Source organism: Mustela nivalis (genome assembly GCF_964662115.1).
Source record: "Mustela nivalis genome assembly, chromosome: 7".
NCBI lineage: Eukaryota > Metazoa > Chordata > Mammalia > Carnivora > Mustelidae > Mustela > Mustela nivalis.
The window spans coordinates 83,479,005-83,498,351 of NC_139026.1; the positions used below are offsets into that span (position 1 = coordinate 83,479,005).

A 19,347-nucleotide genomic window follows, 5' to 3' on the forward strand; every position below is an offset into this window, starting at 1 on the left:
TAGCTATTTTTTTTCCAATAGATTTTCTATCCCCCTTTCCCTCTTTTCTCCTTCCAGGATCCTTGTAATGCAAATGTTATTATACTTGATGGAATTGCTGGGTTCCCTAAGTCTGTTCTCATTTTGCATATTTTTTTCCTCTCTCCTGCTCAGGTTGATCACTTTCCATTACTTTGTCTTCCAGTTTGCTGGTGCCTTCTTCTGCTGCCTCTAGTCTGCAATTTATTCCATCTGGTATGCTTTTAATTTCATTTATTATATTCTTCCTCTCTGACAGATTCTTATTTATCTCTGTGTTAAGGGTCTCACTGATACCCTCCAATTTTTTTCAACTCCAGTGAGTGTATTTATGATCATTACTTAAATTCTCTATCATATCAGGCATATTACTTATCTTTGTTTCACTTAGGTCTCTTGCTATGGTTTTATCCTATTCTTTCATTTGGGACACAGTCCTCTGTCTCTTCATTTTGTCTAACTCTCTTTGTCTCTTGGTGTGTGTTATGAAAGTCAGCCACTTCTGCTCCTGAAACTAGTGGCCTTGTGAAGAAGAGGTCCTGTAGTGGCCTTGCAATGGAGTGTCTTCTATCTATTAGAAGCCAACACTTAGGGGTATCTCCTGTGTGTGTTTTTGCACATAGCTTTTGTAGCTAATCCACTTTTTCCTTTAGTCCAATTGTCTGTAATGGCTCTCTTATCCTGATCTGGGCATTGCTTGTTCCCTGTAGTGTTAGACCAGTCTGGGGCCACCTTGGGCTTAAGCTGAGTCAGACCAGGCATTTGCCAGAGATGCAGTAGCCCAAAACTACAAGGTGCTTTCCCTGTGTTGTCCCCTGAAAAACTTTCATTGGTGGCCACAGCCTATAATCAGATGAACTGTGTGTTCCCAGTACACTGCTGGGGCCACAGCCTGACTGGTGTGTGTGGTTGTCTTTCCTTCTCCTCAGGATAGGAGTCACTTTGGAGTGACTGTCAAGGATGCGTGCATACTGCCAGGTTTGTGGCCCTGTTTGAATTGGCTCTGGGCAAGACTGTATTGGAGGATGCCGATCTGCAAAGAACACAAGGATGGGGTGCATAGTTTTAGCAAGGTTTGTGTGTTGGTCCAACATGAGAAGGGAATCTATCATTGCCAATGCCAAGACCAAGGTTCCACCAAGTGTGCTGGTCAGGAGACACTGTTGGCACAGTTTGTGCTGGTCTTCTGTGGGGAAGGGACCCACAGCACCAAGACTGAGGCAGGCCTGGCTAAAGGAGACAGATCTGCCAAAGCCAGATGGAGCAGGGGATAAGCAAGTTAGGTGGCGAATGTATGCACTATGCTAATTGCCATTTGTTTAGACTGAGGGATGGGAGAGGGAAATGGCACCTACTAGCTCCTTTGTTTCAGAAGTCTCCCAGATATCTCTGTTCCTCCAAGACACATTCAGAGATTATTAAATAAATATCCCTCCTTGTACCTTTAGTTCTTTTTCAAACTGTTGCTTCTGTGCTCTATCTCCAGGGACCATTATTTGTTCTATCATTTTAATGGTGGGGATTCAGTTTCCTCTTGCCCTCCTGCTGAGATCCAACCATGCTGATCTTTAAAATTACAGGCCTTAAGTCCCACTGTTGTAGGAACTCATGGAATTTGGCCCTTCTGGTTTTCAAAGCCAAATGTTATGGGGATGTATCTTCCTTGTGTGGGCTTCCCAACGTGGTAGTCCTTCTCCACATCCTTCTCCCTTCTCCACATCCAAAAGTCCCTCCCTCCCACTGAGAGTCCCATGGTCCATTTAGCCCCCACAATTTTTCTGTCATTTCTGCCATCTTTGATGTGGTCTTCTCTCTAATAATGAGGTTTATTCTGCCAGTCTTCAGGTCATTTTCTGTGTTATCTAGTTGTATCCTTGGGACAAGCTGAGCTTAGTGTCCTCCTACTCCACCATCTTCCCAGCAATCCACCAGGCTGCCTTTTATTTTAGCTAAGATATTGATTGTTTTACCTTACCATAAAGTTAATTCAGTGAACTATGAAGCGTTAGCCATGGGCATGTTCTTCCCTGGCTGGCCAAAAGAAAGTGTGTGTGTGCATGTATGCTCACACACGTGCGTGTGCATGTGCACGCATGTGCACGTGTGTGTAATCTCTGTTTTTATTTACAAGGTTCTATATGTGTTCATTTCATTAAGCTGTTATATAAATCTTTTAGCCTTGGAAATTATTCATCTATTTGGATTTTCAACTACTGAAATTTATTAAAATCTACTATGTAGTTACTTCTTTTTTTTTGTATTTCATATATCATGTGTAATTTGTATCTTCTTTCTCATAATGTTTCATCTTTAAAGTCTGTTTTGCCTAGTATTAATATAGTTATGGCAGGATAGTTTTTATTATTACTTTCTGCTGTATTTTTACATTCTTTTAAATGTTTCATGTTTTTATATTTCTTATGGGTTTTAGGTATGGCTGGATTTTAAGTCTACTCTGAAAACCTCTGTCTTCTAATGAATGAACTCATTTATATTCAGTGTTATAGCTGATATTTTCAATTTTGGCCATTTTATTTTGTGGTGTCTACTTACCTTTCCTTTATTATGCTTTCTCTTTCTTGCTTTCTTGATTGTTATTGAATTGAAAACATTTTGTTTATTCCTTTTTCCCTGCCTACTGGGTCAAAAGACAAAATGTACTCCATTACTGTTCCACTAATGGTGAATCTCAATGTTTTAACATTAACCTAAATTTAATGAATATCTCTATTGTTGTCCCGAACAACTTAATTCTAGTATTTTTCCTATGTATATAGTCCATTTTTATGAAGTACCTTCTTTTTTTCAGTTTCTTACTGAAAATGTCTTCAGTTTTCTGTCATTTCTTGAATGATGGTTTAGCTGTGTATAGGTTTTAGATTTACAGTGGTTTTCTATGGACTTTTGGAGATGTTATTTGGATTCTGTTGGTGATGCTAGAAACTCTACAGTCAGTCTGCCATTCCTCTGTAGGTAATCTGTCTTTTCTTTCTTGGCTGTTTTTCTTTTTGGCTGTTTAAGTTTTATTAAGATAAATCTAGTGATTCTTCTTCTTCTTTTTTTTTTTTTTAAATCTTCCTCTGAACTTAAAGTGCTTTCTGAATATGATGATTTTTATACTTGATCAATTCTAGAAAATTGTCAGCTATTATCTTTTTATTTTTTTTAAAGATCTTATTTATTTATTTGACAGACAGAGATTACAAGTAGACAGAGAGGCAGGCAGAGAGACAGAGAGAGGGAAGCAGACTCCCTGCTGAGCAGAGATCCCGGTGCGCCTCGATCCTAGGACCCTAAGATCATGACCTGAGCCGAAGGCAGTGACTTAACCCACTGAGTCACCCAGGCACCCAGTTATTATCTTTTTAAATATTACTTCTCTTTCATCCATTTTCTAGGCTCTCCTAAAATCCTATTAGAACAATTCTACCAATTTTTGGCCCTATTTTCTCTTATGCAATTTTTAAAATCTTTTCATCACTTCAGTTGATTAGGTAATTAGGTAAATAATTTATCTCTATATTCCAGACACTATTTCTCCCTTTAGCTGTTGAATTTGCTATTTAATATTAGCTAGTGAATTTTTAATTTAAATTATTATACTTTCAGGTTTAATTTTAGATGTTTTACTAGTTCTCTCTTCAAATTTTCCTGGCCATTTTTAATAAGATATTGATCTTTTCTCATATTTTAATTATTTAATTTTTAAAAATAATTCTAAGCAATTTAAGCATATTTTGTTAGTTCCATCAATAATTTGTTATCTGAAGATCATAAAGAGCTATACCTGTTATTTTTTCTATCACATGAAATTTGCTTTTATATTGTTTAGTTATGTTTTGCAGTTTTGGGTTGTGAAGTCATTTTTTATTTAGAGGCAGAGATAGAGAGCATGCAAGAATGGGGGTGGCAGAGGAAGAGGGAGAAAGAGAATCTTAACCAACGTGGGGCTTGATCTTGTGAGATCATGGCCTGAGCCAAAATCAAGAGTGGGACACTTAACCACCTGAGCCACCCAAGCATACCATGAAGTCATTTTTAATGCAGTTGTGTCTTATAGAAATCCACTGTTATCTGACTTTCATGTGTGTCACTCTAGAGATACTTTGTGACTACTTCTGCCAGTTTTTCCAGCCCTGTCAAGATGAGGTCTTGGGAAGATGCATATTGAAGAATTCAAACTGAAACCTGAGCTATATATTTTAAAAGAAAAATGCCATATTTATGCATAATTTTTTTATTATTTTGTAGGTTTTGTTTTTATTTTATAGGCATATCTCAGATGTATTGTGGCTTCAGTTCCAGATCACAAAAAAGTGAATCTTACAATAAAATGAGTCAAGTGACTTTTTGGTTTCCCAGTGCATATGAAAGTTATGTTTACACTATACTGTGTCTATTATGTGTTCAATAATATTATGTCTCAAAAATGTCCATATCTTAATTTAAAAACACTTTATTGCTAAAAATGCTAACCATCATCTGAGCTTTTAGTGAATCGTCTTCTTTCTGATGAAGGGTCTTATCTCAGTGTCAATGGTTGCTGACTAATCAAAGTGGTGGTTGCTGAAGGTTGGGGTGACCGTGGCAGTTTCTTAAAATAAGACAACCTTGAAGTTTGCTGTGTCAATTGACTCTTCCTTCATGAAAAATATCTCTGTAGCATGTAATGCTGTTTAATAATGTTTTATCCACAGTGAAGTTCTTTCAAATTTGGAAACCACTTTCTTTACACATCTATAAAAAGGAATTACTCATCCACTAAAGTTTTATCATGATTACAGGAATTTCAGTGACATCTTCAGGCTCCACTTCTAATTCCAGAATCTTTGCCATTTCTACCACCTCTGCAGTTATTCCTCGACTGAAGTCTTGAACTTTCAACTTGTAAAAAAAAAAAAAAAAAAAAAGGAATATCTATTAAGTACAGTAAAATGAAACACAACTAAGTGAGGTGTGCCTGTATTTGGTTTTCCCATATCACCAAAAGTGGAAATACTTTATTTTCTACCAAGAGTCAAATTAATCTTTTCATGGAATATAAGTCTAGTCCTGCAAATCCCCAGCTTAAAACTCTTCAGTAGTTTTATTTTTCTTTTCTAAGAATAGAATAAGATCTAAGATCATTAACATGTTCTTCAAAGCCCAAGTTAATCTGACCCATGACAATTTTGCCAGTCTTATCTCAGTCGCTTTCTCCAACTTAACTGCTCTTTGTCTGTTCCTCATGAGTATCATGTTCCTTCCCAACTCTGAGCCTTTGCACATATTATTCCTTCTGCCAGAAAACCTCTTCTCTGTCTAAGCCTCATTTAGAAAATGCCCACTTGTCTTTTTGGTCTCAGCTTGAATGTCTCTTCCTCAGAAAACTTTCTCTGAATGCCCTAGTCTCATAGCTAGTCAAGGTTATACTCCCATTACTTACTTTCAGAGTACTCTGAGGATTTTCTTTAAGTATAATTAAATAATTTCTTTTTAATTTAATGGCTGTCCTCTCTACCTGAATAAGCTTTGTTTACATGAGATTGAGTCAGTCAATTGTTCTGTTCATTCCTAAAAGTTAGTACATTGCCTGTGTTGCAGAAGAAAATAAACAAAGCTTAGCATGGAGTTTTATGTTTTGAAACTCATAACCACATTTTTTATTTAATATAAATTTTCTACAAAGAGCTGTATCAGGAAATCAAATTGATGTTCCAAATATATTGAATTGCAAAACTTTCGGCGTGTGGAAAATAAAAAGTTTAATTGTAGGCAGGAAAATAACTGTTTAAATTTTTTAAGTAATGTATGTTAAATTTCATTGTTTCTGAATCAGTAAGTCATAAACATAACAAACTACTACTGTTACACTAGCTATTGTTACTACTTTTTATTACTGTTCATGTTTCTCAAATCTTGATATCCATAAAGAAATAAGAAACACATTTCATCAAAGACAAGCTGTAATAACGATAATACCATCTAATAAAATAAGTCCCCTTTTCTTTATTTTCAGTGGCAGGAAACTTAAAGAAGTATGTTGCTTATACGAAAGCACAGATCAGGCACGCCTGGGTGGCTCAGTGGGTTAGGGCCTCTGTCTTCTGCTCAGGTTGTGATCCCGGGGTCCTGGGATCGAGCCCCTAATCGGGATCTCTGCTCAGCAGGCGGTCTGCTTCCTCCTCTCTCTCTGCCTACTTGTGATCTCTGTCTGTCAAATAAATAAATAAAATCTTTTAAAAAAGAAAAAAAAAAGCAAGCACAGACTAGTCAAATTTCTTTAGCTAACCGAATTTAACCTCCTTAACAGAGACGTTTTGTAAAAAGGTATCTGAATTAAACAAATACTCTTTAGTTCAAGTAATTATTTTCATTGTCTTACTTTTTTTTCTCATTGTCTTACTTTACTTAAAGTTGATTTGGTTCTTAAAGGAAGATGAATATTTCTGCTTTTGTATTTTTTCTTTCTCAAAGAAGGAGCTTATATCACTCTCTGCATGTGCCACATTATAGGTAGCAATAAATATATGCTGAGTAAAATGATCAGTTAATATCCTGAATGCCATTTAATAATGATTTATTGAACTATCTTTTTTTAATGTGAACTATTGACTTTATTTTTTTTATTCTATTCAGTTGCCCAACATATAGTATATCATTAGTTTTTGATATAGTGTTCAATGAATAATTAGTTGCATATAACACCCAGGGCTTGGATATGGATAGAAGCAAGATGTCAGAGACAGACTTCAGGGTAGCAATTATGAAGTCAATAGCTAGGCTTGAGAAAAGCATTAGTGACAATATAGAATAAGGGCAAAAATGAGATCTAATCAGGATGAACTTAAAAATGCTATGAATGAGATGCAGTCTAAACTGGATACTCTAACAGCCAGGGTAAATGAGGTAGAAGAATGAATTAGAGATCTAGGAGAGTCATTGAACTTTAAACTTTTTAAAGATACATTTTGTACTCACAAGAGGCCATTAAAATGATTCTTCTTGGATTTTCCTTCCAGCAAAAAAAAATTATACACACACACACACACACACACATACGTGTGTGTGTGTGTATAATTTTTTATAAAATTTTTTAATATTTTTATAAAAATTTATATTTTATAAAAAACTTTAATAAAAATTTTATAAAAAATTATATATATATATATACACACACATGTGTGTGTATAATTTTTTTTGTTGGAAGGAAAATATGTATATATATGTGTGTGTGTATACATATATATGTATACATATATATACACAATGTACCTATATATACATTGCTTCTCTCTCTCTCTCTGTATGTGTGTGTGTGTATATATTCTTCTTACAAAAAAAAATTCTCAAGGCATTTTTTAGCACTGATTTGTATCTCTGACCTGAATTATTGTGAGAGCATCCCAGCCATATTTCTTACTTATCTCTCTTTTCTTCAATCACACCACCATGTCAATGTATCATATACCTTTCCAACATTTCTTTATTCAGAATTAATTAAATGAGTATTTACTGAGCATCTGTATGCCTGATAATTGCTCTAGGTTTTAAGGACTCAGGAGTAAACAAAACTAGTGCTTGCCTTTTCTCATAGAACTTTCTTTCCCCAGGGTAGAGAGAAAACAAACAAACAATAAACACAAGTTCTATTGGTAGTTAGATAAAACACTATAAAGATAACAAAGGAGAGTGAGAGAACAGAGTGTAATTTTATTTTGGCTGGGATTTTCAAAAAGACCTTTCTAAGGAGGTAGTGATATTTTGGCAAAAATTTAAATGAGGCGAGGGCATGAGGCATGAAAATATCTACAAAAGAGGGTTCGAAGCTGAGGATCAGCAAGTACAAGGCTAGAGGTGAGTGCACACTTGGTTTTTAAGAATAGTAAAGAGGCCAGTGGTGGATGGAACATGAAGAGTTTGGAGATATTGGAAATGATGTTGGGGAAATAGCCTAGAACCTGGTCATTTGTAGCTTAATAGGTCATCAGAGGACTCCCAGTTTTATTCTAAGTGTGAAATGCAGGCAATGGAAGGTCAAAACAGGAAAATTACATGATTTGGTTTATATGATAAAATTCTAGCCTCTAAGTAAGGGAGTTAAAAGAGAACTGAAGCTATCCACATGAGGGATAACAGTGGCATGGACTAGGATGGAGATAATAGTGGCAATAAGAAATGGTCATATTTGAGGACTACTTTGAATTTAGCTTCTACATCTACTGATGGACTAGGAGTCCAGGATTACTACTTTTAATTTTATCTGAGTGCTGTGAGGTGCTCTGAGGTGCTATGAAATCACTTCGAGGTATTATTAGTTTGGGATGCCTATTAGACATTCAGGTAGGAATATTACTTAGGGCATTCAGAACAGGTGTTTGGAGTTCAAGGGAGATTTAAAGCTCAATATATAAATTTGGAAATCAGCAACATAAGTGGTATTGAAAAGCAAACAATTAAGTGAGATATTTCAGGATAGTGTTTTCCAACCTTTTTTCATGTCATTGCTCACCCCCCCAAAATATAATATCTGTACACTTGAAAAGGCAGACAAAGTTGCCTGAAGCTAGAGGTAATGAGTAAGAACCTCTGGGGATCACATCTTGGAAACATTTATAACCTGTGTGTTCACACTGGCTAGAACAATAATCAAAAAGGATGCCATGGTCACTCAAACATTTTTAGAGATCGCAAAGTAGGAGAGGATTTAGCAAGAGACTAAGAAAAACTTGATGGTGGAAAAACCAGGAGCAGGTGGCATCCCAGAGCCAAGAAAAGAAAGTGATTCAACAAGGAAGGAGAATCAACTAGTCAGCTGCAGCAGTAAGGTTGAATAAGATGAGGATCAAGAATTGACTATTACCTGTTTTATAGATAAATGAACTAAGGCTCAGAGAGTTTTCTCAAGGTCAGGCATTGGCCCGAGAGTCTACATTTTAAATATGATTCCAGGAAATGCAGATCCTGATTGTTCGTTGATCACATTGAGTATCAAGGCTCTTCTGGTTTTTTTCATATAAATATTCTTTTCATTTTTTAAATTTAATTCAATTAATTAGTATATATTATTGGTTTCTGAGGTAGAGGTCAGTGATTCATCAGTCTTATATAATGGCCTGTGCTCATTATGTCACGTACCCTCCTTAATGTCTGTCACCCAGTTACCCCATCCCCTATCCACCTCCCCTCCAGCAACCCTGCTTGTTTCCTATGATTAAGGGTCTCTTATGGTTTATCTCCCTCTCTGATTTCATCTTGTTTCATTTTTTCCCTCTCTTTCCTATGGTTCTGTTTTGTTTCTTAAATTCCACATATAAGTGAGATCATATGATAGTTGTCTTTTTCTGATTGGTTTATCTTGCTTAGCATAATACCATTTAGTCCCATCCACATCATTGCAAACTGCAAGATTTCCTTTTTTTTTTTTTTGATGGCTGAGTAGTAATCCTGTGTGTGTGTGTGTGTGTGTATAAAACATCTTCTTTATTCATTCATCTGTCAATGTACATCTGGACTCTTTCCATAGTCTGGCTCTTGTGGACATTGCTGCTATGAACACTGGGGTGCAGGTGCCCTTTTGGGTCACTACATTTGTATCTTTGGGGTGAATACCCAGTAGTGCAGTTGCTTGGGCATACAATAGCTCTATTTTCAACTTTTTAAGGAACCTCCGTACTGTTTTCCAGAGTGGCTGCACCACCTTGCATTCCTACCAGCAGTGTAGGAGGGTTCCCCTTTTTCCACATCCTTGCCAAATGTGTTGTTTCCTGACTTGTTAATTTTAGCCGTTCTGACTGGTATGAGGTGGTATCTCATTGATGTTTTGATTTCTCTTTCCCTGATGCCAAATGAGGTTGAGCATTTTTTTCATGTGCCTGTTGGTCATTTCTATGTCTTCTTTGGAGAAATGTGTGTTCATGTCTTCTGCCCATTTCTTGATTGGATTATTTGTTCTTTGGTTGTTGAGTTTTATCAATTCTTTATAAATTTTGGATAGTAGCCCTTTATCTGCTATGTCATTTGCAAATATCTTCTACTCTGTCAGTTGTCTTTGGTTTTGTTAACTGTTTGCTGTGCAAAAGGTTTCTATCTTGATGAAGTCACAATAGTTCATTTTTGTCTTTGTCTCCCTTGCCTTTATCAGATGTTGCTACAGCCAAGAAGAAAGAGGTTGTTGCCTGTGTTCTCTAGGATTTTAATGGATTCTTGTCTCACATTTAGGTCTTTCGTCCATTTTGAGTCTATTTTGATATATGGTATAAGGAAATGACCCAGTTTCATTCTTCTACATGTGGCTGTCCAATTTTCCCAACACCATTTGTTGAAAAGAGTGGTTTTTTTTTTTTCCTTTGGATTGTCTTTCCTGCTTTGTGCAATATTAGTTGACCATAGAGTTGAGAGTCCATTTCTGGGTTCTCTGTCTCTATTCCTTTGGTCTATGTGTCTGGCTTTGTGCCAGTACCATACTGCTCTTCCAGACCAAACTCTCCTGCCTAATTTTTTTCTTTAATTTTTAAATAGTAAGTACATGTTTTAAATAAAATGGATTATTAGATTGGGCAAAATTGAGATTCATGGAAATATTAACAATTATTATTTTAGTCCAGTCATGAAAATGAAAGCCTTATTGGAATGGGTTCAAAAGAATATAGAAGATAAAGAGAGAGCAACAGTACATTTAAGGAAATCTCTTGAGGAGTTTTACTATAAAGGGAAGCAGAGTAATAGAATAGTATCTGAAAGGGTTGTGTGAGGGTTTTTGTTTTCTAAAGAAGCTATTATAACATGCTCATAGACTGAAAAATAATCTATTGTAAAGGAAAATGTGATATTTCAGGAGAAAGAAGGGATAATTGTTAGGAGGTAAGTCCCAGAGTAGGTGAGAAAATCTTCATCTGCCCAGTTGGGTTACTTGGGTCCATGTACAACCAGTTCAGTTGGCTTTATATAGGGAAATGGACAATTAATCTTTCAACAGGCAGAATGGCAAAGACTATGAGAACAGACATAAACTGGTTAGCAGATTTTTCAGCGGGAAAATGTTAGGAGGATAAGGGACAATGAAGTATCTGCCAGACTGAAAAGGTACTTTAAGGCCAAAAAATGAAGAAGGCCACCTCATACCATTGAAATAGAGTTTTATTCAGGGTAACTCACTGATGGGGGTTGGATGGATGACAGTCCATGTCACTCTGCAGCTATTCTCCACAGTCTGGACCTTAATCCTCTGCTTTCATAGAGTGAGGGACATTGTGGTGGGGTCAAAAGGTAGTTACCTAAAGTAGCACCTCCTGCAAATACACAACAACAAAAAAGAGAACTATGGGCCAATATCTCATGAACATAAATACAAAAATCCTCAAATATTAGCAAAGTACATACAATAAAATATTAAAAAGATCATTCACCACAACCAGGTGGGATTTATTCCAGGGATGCAAGAATGGTTCAATATTTGCAAATCAATGTCATGTGTTACATCAAATAAACAAACTATAAGAATCATGTGATCATTACTATAGATGCAGAAAACCCATTTAACAGCATTCAACATCCAGTCATGATAAAAACTCTCAACAAAGTGGGGTTAGAGGGAAGATTCTTTGACATAATAAAGTCATACACGAAGAGTCCACTGCTAACATCAAACTCAGTAGTGAAAAACTGAGAGCTTTTCCCCTAAGGTCAAGGACAAGACAATGATGTCCACTCCCACCACTTGTATTCAACAAAATACTGGAAGTTCTAGCTATAGCAGTTAGACAAGAAAAAGAAGTAACATGGGTCCATACTGATAAAAAGTTAAACTGCTACTATTTACAGATAGCATGATACTATACATTAAAAAATCCTGAAACTTCACCAAAAAGCTATTAGAAATACTAAATTAAGTAGCAGGATACAAAATAGACACCCAGAAATTAGAAGGGGTTTGTGTGTGTGTGTGTGTGTGTGTGTGTGTGTGTGTGTGTTTATCACATAAACAATGGATTCATTAACAGAACACTCAGGAGACACAGAAAAGGATGAAAAAGATATAAGAACCTAATAATGTTACCAGTCAGGTCCACCTGTGCTGATTCTACAATGCTTTTCTCTCATGGGAGCAATACACACCCATCATAACCTAGAAACATATACATCCCTCCATTCCCTGATTTATTTGCTCAGTACCACACATTTCATCCCGGATGATGAATTGTTCTTAACTCTGTTGTTAATGGGTCAGGGGTGGTCTAGAACCAGAACCAGCCTGGCCATCTCTTGGCTGAGAGACAGGCACTAAGTTGCGCCCAGTCCTTGGGGTCACAAACAATCGTCTCCACAGCAAAGAGCTCACAGATCAACTATTCCCTTTGCTTTGAATTTCTTGGCAGATTGCTAACTTGACAGAAGCTGGAATTTGCTTCCATAAATGTTGGAAATGAAGCTATCAATGTTTATTGTGTACGCACAGTTTAGTTTGGGGATAACCTTCAGGCAGTCTTTGGTGAGGATTTTGAAAACGTGCTTTGTTTCCTGTAGAAGGATTCCTGTAACACCCACATAGGAGGTGCATTTGGATTTTGTGACTTAAACAAGAGCCCCATGAAGATCTGCCTTTAAGAGCTTGGCCTGAATCCTCTGTGGCTGCGTGCCTGGGTTGAGAGTACTGCACAGGTCCTGGTGGTACTGTTTTCAGAGTTCTCTTAGAGGGCGAGAAGACCATAGCTCTGCTGCTCTGGCTCAATTTCAAAAAGGTGCATCTCCCTCCTCTGCCTGGCAGAAAGGTATTTGGATTTTTTTCCCCTTCTCTTTTCTCTTTTGGTGAGTGGAGTACTCCCAGACCACAGTCTTACGTTGCAGTTAGTCCTCGCAGGTTTGCTGGCTCGTGTGGGGCATGCTGCGCTTCAGGAACCTCCGCCTGTTGGGCTCCCGGAAGATGGGCATCAAACTCCAGCCATCTTCTGAGAAAATTCATGGTGCATCACATGCTTCAGTATTGGGCCACTTCCGGTGCATTCTGATGACGTTTCCTGGGGGCGACCCTCACTCTTTACCTTTCTTCACTTTTCTCTGCAGCCTTGGCCATCAAAACTTTTCTCAACAAAGTCCCGTGTGGAAGGATGCACCAAGTCGCCAGACTGAGATCCTCCAACTCTCAGCTAGGGTCGCAGATATGCGGGCCCCAGTAGTGTTTCAATACACTACGCCAAGTGACAAAAAGAGAGCTCCATTTACAATTCCGCCAAAAAGGCTAAGACACCTAGGAGTAAAGTTAATTAAAGAGGTAAAAGACCTGTACTTCAAAAACTATAAAACACTGATGAAAAAAATTGAAGATGAAACAAACAAATGGAGATATAGTTCATGCTTTTGGCTTAGTTATTATTGTCAAAATGTCCTTATTAACCAAAGCATTCTACAGTCACTGCAATTCTTATCAAAACACAAACAGCATCTTTTGCAAAACTAGAACAAATAATACTAAAATTTATATCGAACCACAGAAGACCCTACATAGGCAAAGCAATTTTGAGAAAAAAGAACAAAGCTGGATGTATCACAATACCAGATTTCAAGATATACTACAAAGCTTTAGTAATAAAAACAGTACGGTATTGGCACAAAAATGGACACAGACCATCAATAAAACAGAAAAGAGACCCTAGAAATAAAGCCATGATTAAATGGTTGGTTAATTAATGACAAAAGAAGCAAAAATATACAATAGAGAAAAAAAAAACAGTGTTTTCCACAAATGATGCTGGGAAAACTGGAAATCTATATGTAAAAGATGAAACTGGACCACTACTGGGAATTTACCAAAAAAAAAAGAAGAAGAAGAAGGAAAAAAAACCCACTAATTTGAAAAGATACATGCACTCCTGTGTTTATTGCAGTATTATTTACGATAACCAGGATATGTTAGCAACCTAAGTGTCCACCAGCAAATGAATAGATAAGGAAAATGTACATATATGTATGTATACACAATGGAATAGTATACAGCCATAAAAAAGGATGAGATTGTGCCTTTAGAGACAATATGGATGGACCCAGAGGGTATTTTGCTAAGGGAGATAGGTCAGACTGAGAAAGAAAAATATCATATGACTCCACATACAAATTGAATCTAAGAATGAATAAACAAAAAGCAGAACCAGAACTCTAAGTTTAGAAAATAAACTCAATGTTGCCAGAAGGGAGTGTGTGGGATGTTAGGTAAAATGGATGAAGGGGAGAGGAAGATACAGGCTTCCACTTATGGATCAATGAATTCAAAACCCCCATGGAATCAAAGAATTATTAAATTTAGAGTGTTTGAGGAACTCAGTTAAAATATAGGAGGTGTGGTACTCTATAGAGAGTTGCACGCTTGCTATTAGGGGTGTTATGGACTGAATGTGTCCTCCCCCCAAATTCATGTGGGGCGGTGTCAGGTGAAGGAGACTTTGAGAGGTAATCAGGTCTTAAAAGTGCTATCCTCATGAATGGCATAAGCGTAACTGAAAAGAGACTCAAGAGAGATGGTTTTTCTCTCAGCCATGTGTAATGAGAGAATGTCTACAAACCGGGAAGATGGGCAGGGATCCTGACGTGGGGCTCCATCCCAGGATCCTGGGATCATGACTTGAGCTGAAGGTAGAAGCTTAACCGAGTCTTCCAGGTGCCCTGAAACTTGCCCATATTCTTACCCAGAGAGGATTCTTCTCTCCAGATGCTTCTATAATTGCCTAGTATAATCTGCCAGTTATCTATTCATTTATGTATAATTACTTCTCCCCCATAGATTATGAGCTGTTGAACTGCAAATATGGGGTGGCTCGTAATTTCCAGAGTACCTAGAACTGTTGTCAAAGGGTAATAGAAATGTAATTGATTGAGTTCTCCCCTTTATTCACTCTGAGGCCTCCAGACTCCAGCACTATACCCATGATGGTAGTAGATTACCCACAAAAGATCCAGATACAGGTGGTCCTGCTGCCTTGACCTCAATTTCCCTCTTCATACACAAGCCTGGCCAATGCCTTTTGGGGATAGACAGCATAAGACTGTGAATGGTCATTTTTGACTTGTGAACCATAAATGAACCCACATAGAAAGTGAAAATAAAATATGGTCCAGGTTAGGCTGGAAGCTGAAAAAAAATAGCATTACATGCTCTCTTTTTTTATATATAAAAATACAACCACAGAATATGGAACTCACAAGACTCTGATCTGAAAGTAATGATTAGAGCCAAGGGTAAGTTAATTTCACAAAGTTACTTTGTTTACCAATTCTAAACACACACACCCACACACACATGCTTATAAAAGCTAATTTTTGTTTATATAATTAAAACTACTTAAGGACATTTTAAATCAATTATATCTCCTTTTATTACAATAGGTGATAAATAGGTATAATTATTCTGTTATAATATAATAGTATGCATATAATATTAAATGTACTGTGAAGTGAAAATATGATTTCACAGTTTTACAACTTTTTCCCTACATAAGCATATTTTACTGTTTTAACTTTGCTGAAAAGATTTATTTTAAGATGTACCCATTTTATTTTTAAATGTGCCCTTGTATTTCATGTTTCTTTTTCTGCTTAGTGATACTTAATCTTCTTATTATAAACCTTTTATGTGATTTGTATGCATATTACTTCTTTTCAGAGTTGATGAGCTGTTCTCACATTCTTTCAAACACACATAATAGATTGATCTTCAAATTCCCAAATGTTATAAATAATTATTTCTAAAGAATTCTATGTGAAATTAAGGTTTTTCTCTGGAAAACAGATGAATTTTAGCTTACTTAAGGTTCTCAAAACTTGTCAACTAATTCCTGTGAATACTGTAATAGAGTATAACAAAGACTTTGAGGGTGGCACTAAGAGTCAGTGTACCCAGGTTATTTTATAGGTTCTGGGGTAAGAATTAAGTAATAGTTAAAATTCATTGCTTTTAAAGTCATACGCAAGTCGAGACTGTATGACCATTCAGTGTGGTCTCTGGAGTCAGGCTGCCTGGGTTCAAATCCTAGCTTTACCATTTAAAAAGAAATGTGACCTTGGGGCACCTGGGTGGCTCAGTGGGTTAAGCCTCTGCCTTCGGCTCGGGTCATGATCTCAGAGTCCTGGGATCGAGTCCCACATCGGGCTCTCTGCTCCGCAGGAAGCCTGCTTCCTCCTCTCTCTCTCTCTCTGCTTGCCTCTCTGCCCACTTGTGATCTCTCTCTGTCAAATAAATAAAAAATTTTAAAAAAAAGAAAAAAGAAATGTGACCTTGAGTGAGTTATTTAAGCTATCTATGGCAGAAACTATTGTTCCTTAAACAAAAACATTCTCTACCTATTCTCCTCTGCCTTTTTCTCTTGACAGGGCCTTCACACCCCTACAGAAGCCTAGAATACCAACTATTCTCCTGGCTACCCTTGAAGTTAGGAATTGGCCTGTGATCCAATCATGTCCAATAGGATGTGAAGAAAGTCTGCCAGAAATATTCTAGGACAAGTTTTCCTTCCTTTTAAATAGAGAATGGGAGGCAATGCAATTCTTTTTTGGCAAATATTGTTCTGTTTCTCTGTGGCAGCCAATCTGTGAACTATGAAAAGACAAGCCCAAGAGCCAACGTGAGAGGGACAAAGCAGAAAGAACTTGGGTCCTTGATGACATCCCTAAGCCACTGGGAAAATCCAGGAAGTTTTTATTAGAGTTCCTGTTATGTTAGACAGGAAATTTTCATTATTTAATCCATATCTAATTGTATATTCTGTTACTTGCTCGTAAAAGTATCTTAATATACTCTCCAATTCAATGTGGGATAGATATAGAATGAAAGCAGATAACCTGCTCTTGTTTTTTATTTCAAGAGAAAGTTTTCAGCACTGTACCACTATGCATGATATTTATAAGATTTTTAGAAACTTTTTATCAGTAAACCATTTCTAGTTTATTACTAGTGTTGTTTAAATTATCATGGAGGTTGAGTTTGTCTGCATTTATTGAAATGATCATGTGATTTTTCTCCTTTATTTTGTTAATGTAACATAATTTATTTGCAAATTGTATCTAACCTAGAATTCCTAGGACCCCAACTTGTTTGTGATGTAATTACCTGTTACCATTTTGGATATTGTTGAATTTGGCTTGCTATGTTCCCTCATGTTTTTTTTTTTTTTAAAGATTTTATTTATTTAACAGAGAGAGATCACAAGTAGATGGAGAGGCAGGCAGAGAGAGAGAGAGAGAGAGAGAGAGAGAGAGAAGCAGGCTCCCTGCTGAGCAGAGAGCCCGATGCGGGACTCGATCCCAGGACCCTGAGATCATGACCTGAGCCGAAGGCAGCAGCTTAACCCACTGAGCCACCCAGGCGCCCCTCCCTCATGTTTTAAATAAGATTGACCTTTAATTTTCCTTTCTCAGATGCCCTTGTCAGATTTTGGATTGAAGATATGTGGGATTGATAAAACGATTTTGCAAACGTCTTTTTCAATTTTCTGGAAGAGATGTGTTTGTAAGAGGAGGATTATTTCTTCTTTAAATATATTTTAGAACTTGATAGTTAAACCATATGAGCCTGGAGATTTCTTTGTAGGAAAATATTTAATTAAAAATTTTTTAACTGTAAGAATATTGAGATTTTCTGTTTCTTTTTATGTCAATATTGGACCAAATATGTTTTTCCAAGAATGTGTTTCAATGAAGTTTTTAATATATTGGTGTAAAACCACTTATAACCTTATTTTACTACCTTTTTTAGTATCTCCATGGCTTATAAAAATGCAATGTTTTTTTTTAATTTTTTTTTTTAATTTCTTTGACAGGAGACCAGAGAGGCAGTACAGAGACTGATGTGGAGACCCAATCCTATAACACTGAGATCATGACCTGAGTGGAAATCAAGAGTCAGAGGCCCAACAAGCTGAGCTACCCAGACACCCTGACTTACGTAGTTAAAAAAATATCGAGGACTTGAAATATATGACAATAATAGCATATAAGTTGGGAAGAGAGTTAACAGCATTAATTAGTAACAGTATTCCAAGGTGTTTTCATTGCCTTAGAAGAGAGTAAAAGCATCAACTAAGATTACTTTGATAAATAAAGTATACATATGGAAATCTCACTAAAGAATAATAAAAGAGCATATAACTAATTCCCAACATATAAGTTGGGAAGAGAGTTAACAGATTAATTAATAACAGTATTCCAACGTCTTTTCATTGCCTTAGAAGAGTAAAAGCATCAACTAAGATTACTTTGATAAATAAAGTATACATATGGAAATCTCACTAAAGAATAATAAAAGAGCATATAACTAATTCCCAACATATAAGTTGGGAAGAGAGTTAATTAATTAATAACAGTATTCCAAGGTCTTTTCATTGCCTTAGAAGAGAGTAAAAACATCAACTAAGATTACTTTGATAAATAAAGTATACATATGGAAATCTCACTAAAGAATAATAAAAGAACATATAACTAATTTCCAAGCTGACTGAGGAAAAATATGAAATAGAAAAATAATTGATCTAAAAGAAGGGAAGAGGGGTACCTGGGTGGCTCGGTGGGTTAAAGCCTCTGCCTTCAACTCAGGTCATGATCCCAGGGTCCTGGGATTGAGCCCCACATTGGGCTCTCTGCTCGGCACGGAGACTGCTGTTAACTCTCTTCCCAATTTATATGCTATTATTGTCATATATTTCAAGTCCTCGATATTTTTTTAACTACGTAAGTCAGGGTGTCTGGGTAGCTCAGCTTGTTGGGCCTCTGACTCTTGATTTCCACTCAGGTCATGATCGCAGTGTTATAGGATTGGATCCCCACATCAGACTCTGTACTCAGTAGGGAGTTGAGTTGGGATTTTCCTTCCACCTCTTCCTCTGCCCCTCCCCCTGCTCATGTGCACATACACTCCCTCTCTCTAAAATAAATAAATCCTTTTTTAAAAACCTGCATAAGTCATAATAATTATTGTTTTATTGATTTATATTTACCCAAATTTTTACTATTCATCTTCCCATTCTTACTCTCTGAATTTCTATTTGGTATCATTTCCTTCTTCCTAAAAAGTATGTTTCAGGTTTCATTTACTTTGGATGTTCTGAAAATAAATTCTCTCCATTTTCGTTTACTCTGGAAGGATGTTTCGATTAGGTAAAGAATTCTAGTCTTTGGCTTTCATTGTTTCTATTGACATAGCAGCTCTCAGACCTATTTCTTTAATGTAATCTCTTTTTTTCCTCATTTTAGTTGTTCTTCTTCAGTTTTACTATGATGTATTCAGATGTGGATATCATATTAATCCTGAATCCATTTACATAGTTTCTTAAACCTATGATTTGTTGTCTTTCAGCAATTTTTGAAAAA

General features: G+C 36.5%; 1 protein-coding gene, 1 long non-coding RNA gene and 1 pseudogene across 5 annotated transcripts in view; 1 reads left to right on the forward strand and 2 right to left on the reverse strand.

The window, feature by feature from the left end:
• Positions 1-19,347, forward strand: part of LOC309870140 (uncharacterized protein) — a 101,959-nt gene that overhangs the window by 16,697 nt on the left and 65,915 nt on the right. The gene's annotated exons all lie outside the window — the stretch shown is intronic.
• Positions 4,283-19,347, reverse strand: part of LOC309870143 — a 76,712-nt gene continuing 61,647 nt past the window's right edge. Inside the window, exons 2-3 of the long non-coding RNA XR_014314509.1 lie at positions 11,155-11,288; positions 4,283-4,902 (exon numbers count right to left, since the gene is read on the reverse strand). This is a non-coding gene — a long non-coding RNA (uncharacterized lncRNA). The remainder of the gene's footprint in view (positions 4,903-11,154; positions 11,289-19,347) is intronic.
• LOC309868835 (ribonuclease P protein subunit p29 pseudogene) lies at positions 12,334-13,069 on the reverse strand (annotated as a pseudogene). The gene has a single exon. The product of its transcript is annotated as a ribonuclease P protein subunit p29 pseudogene (transcript).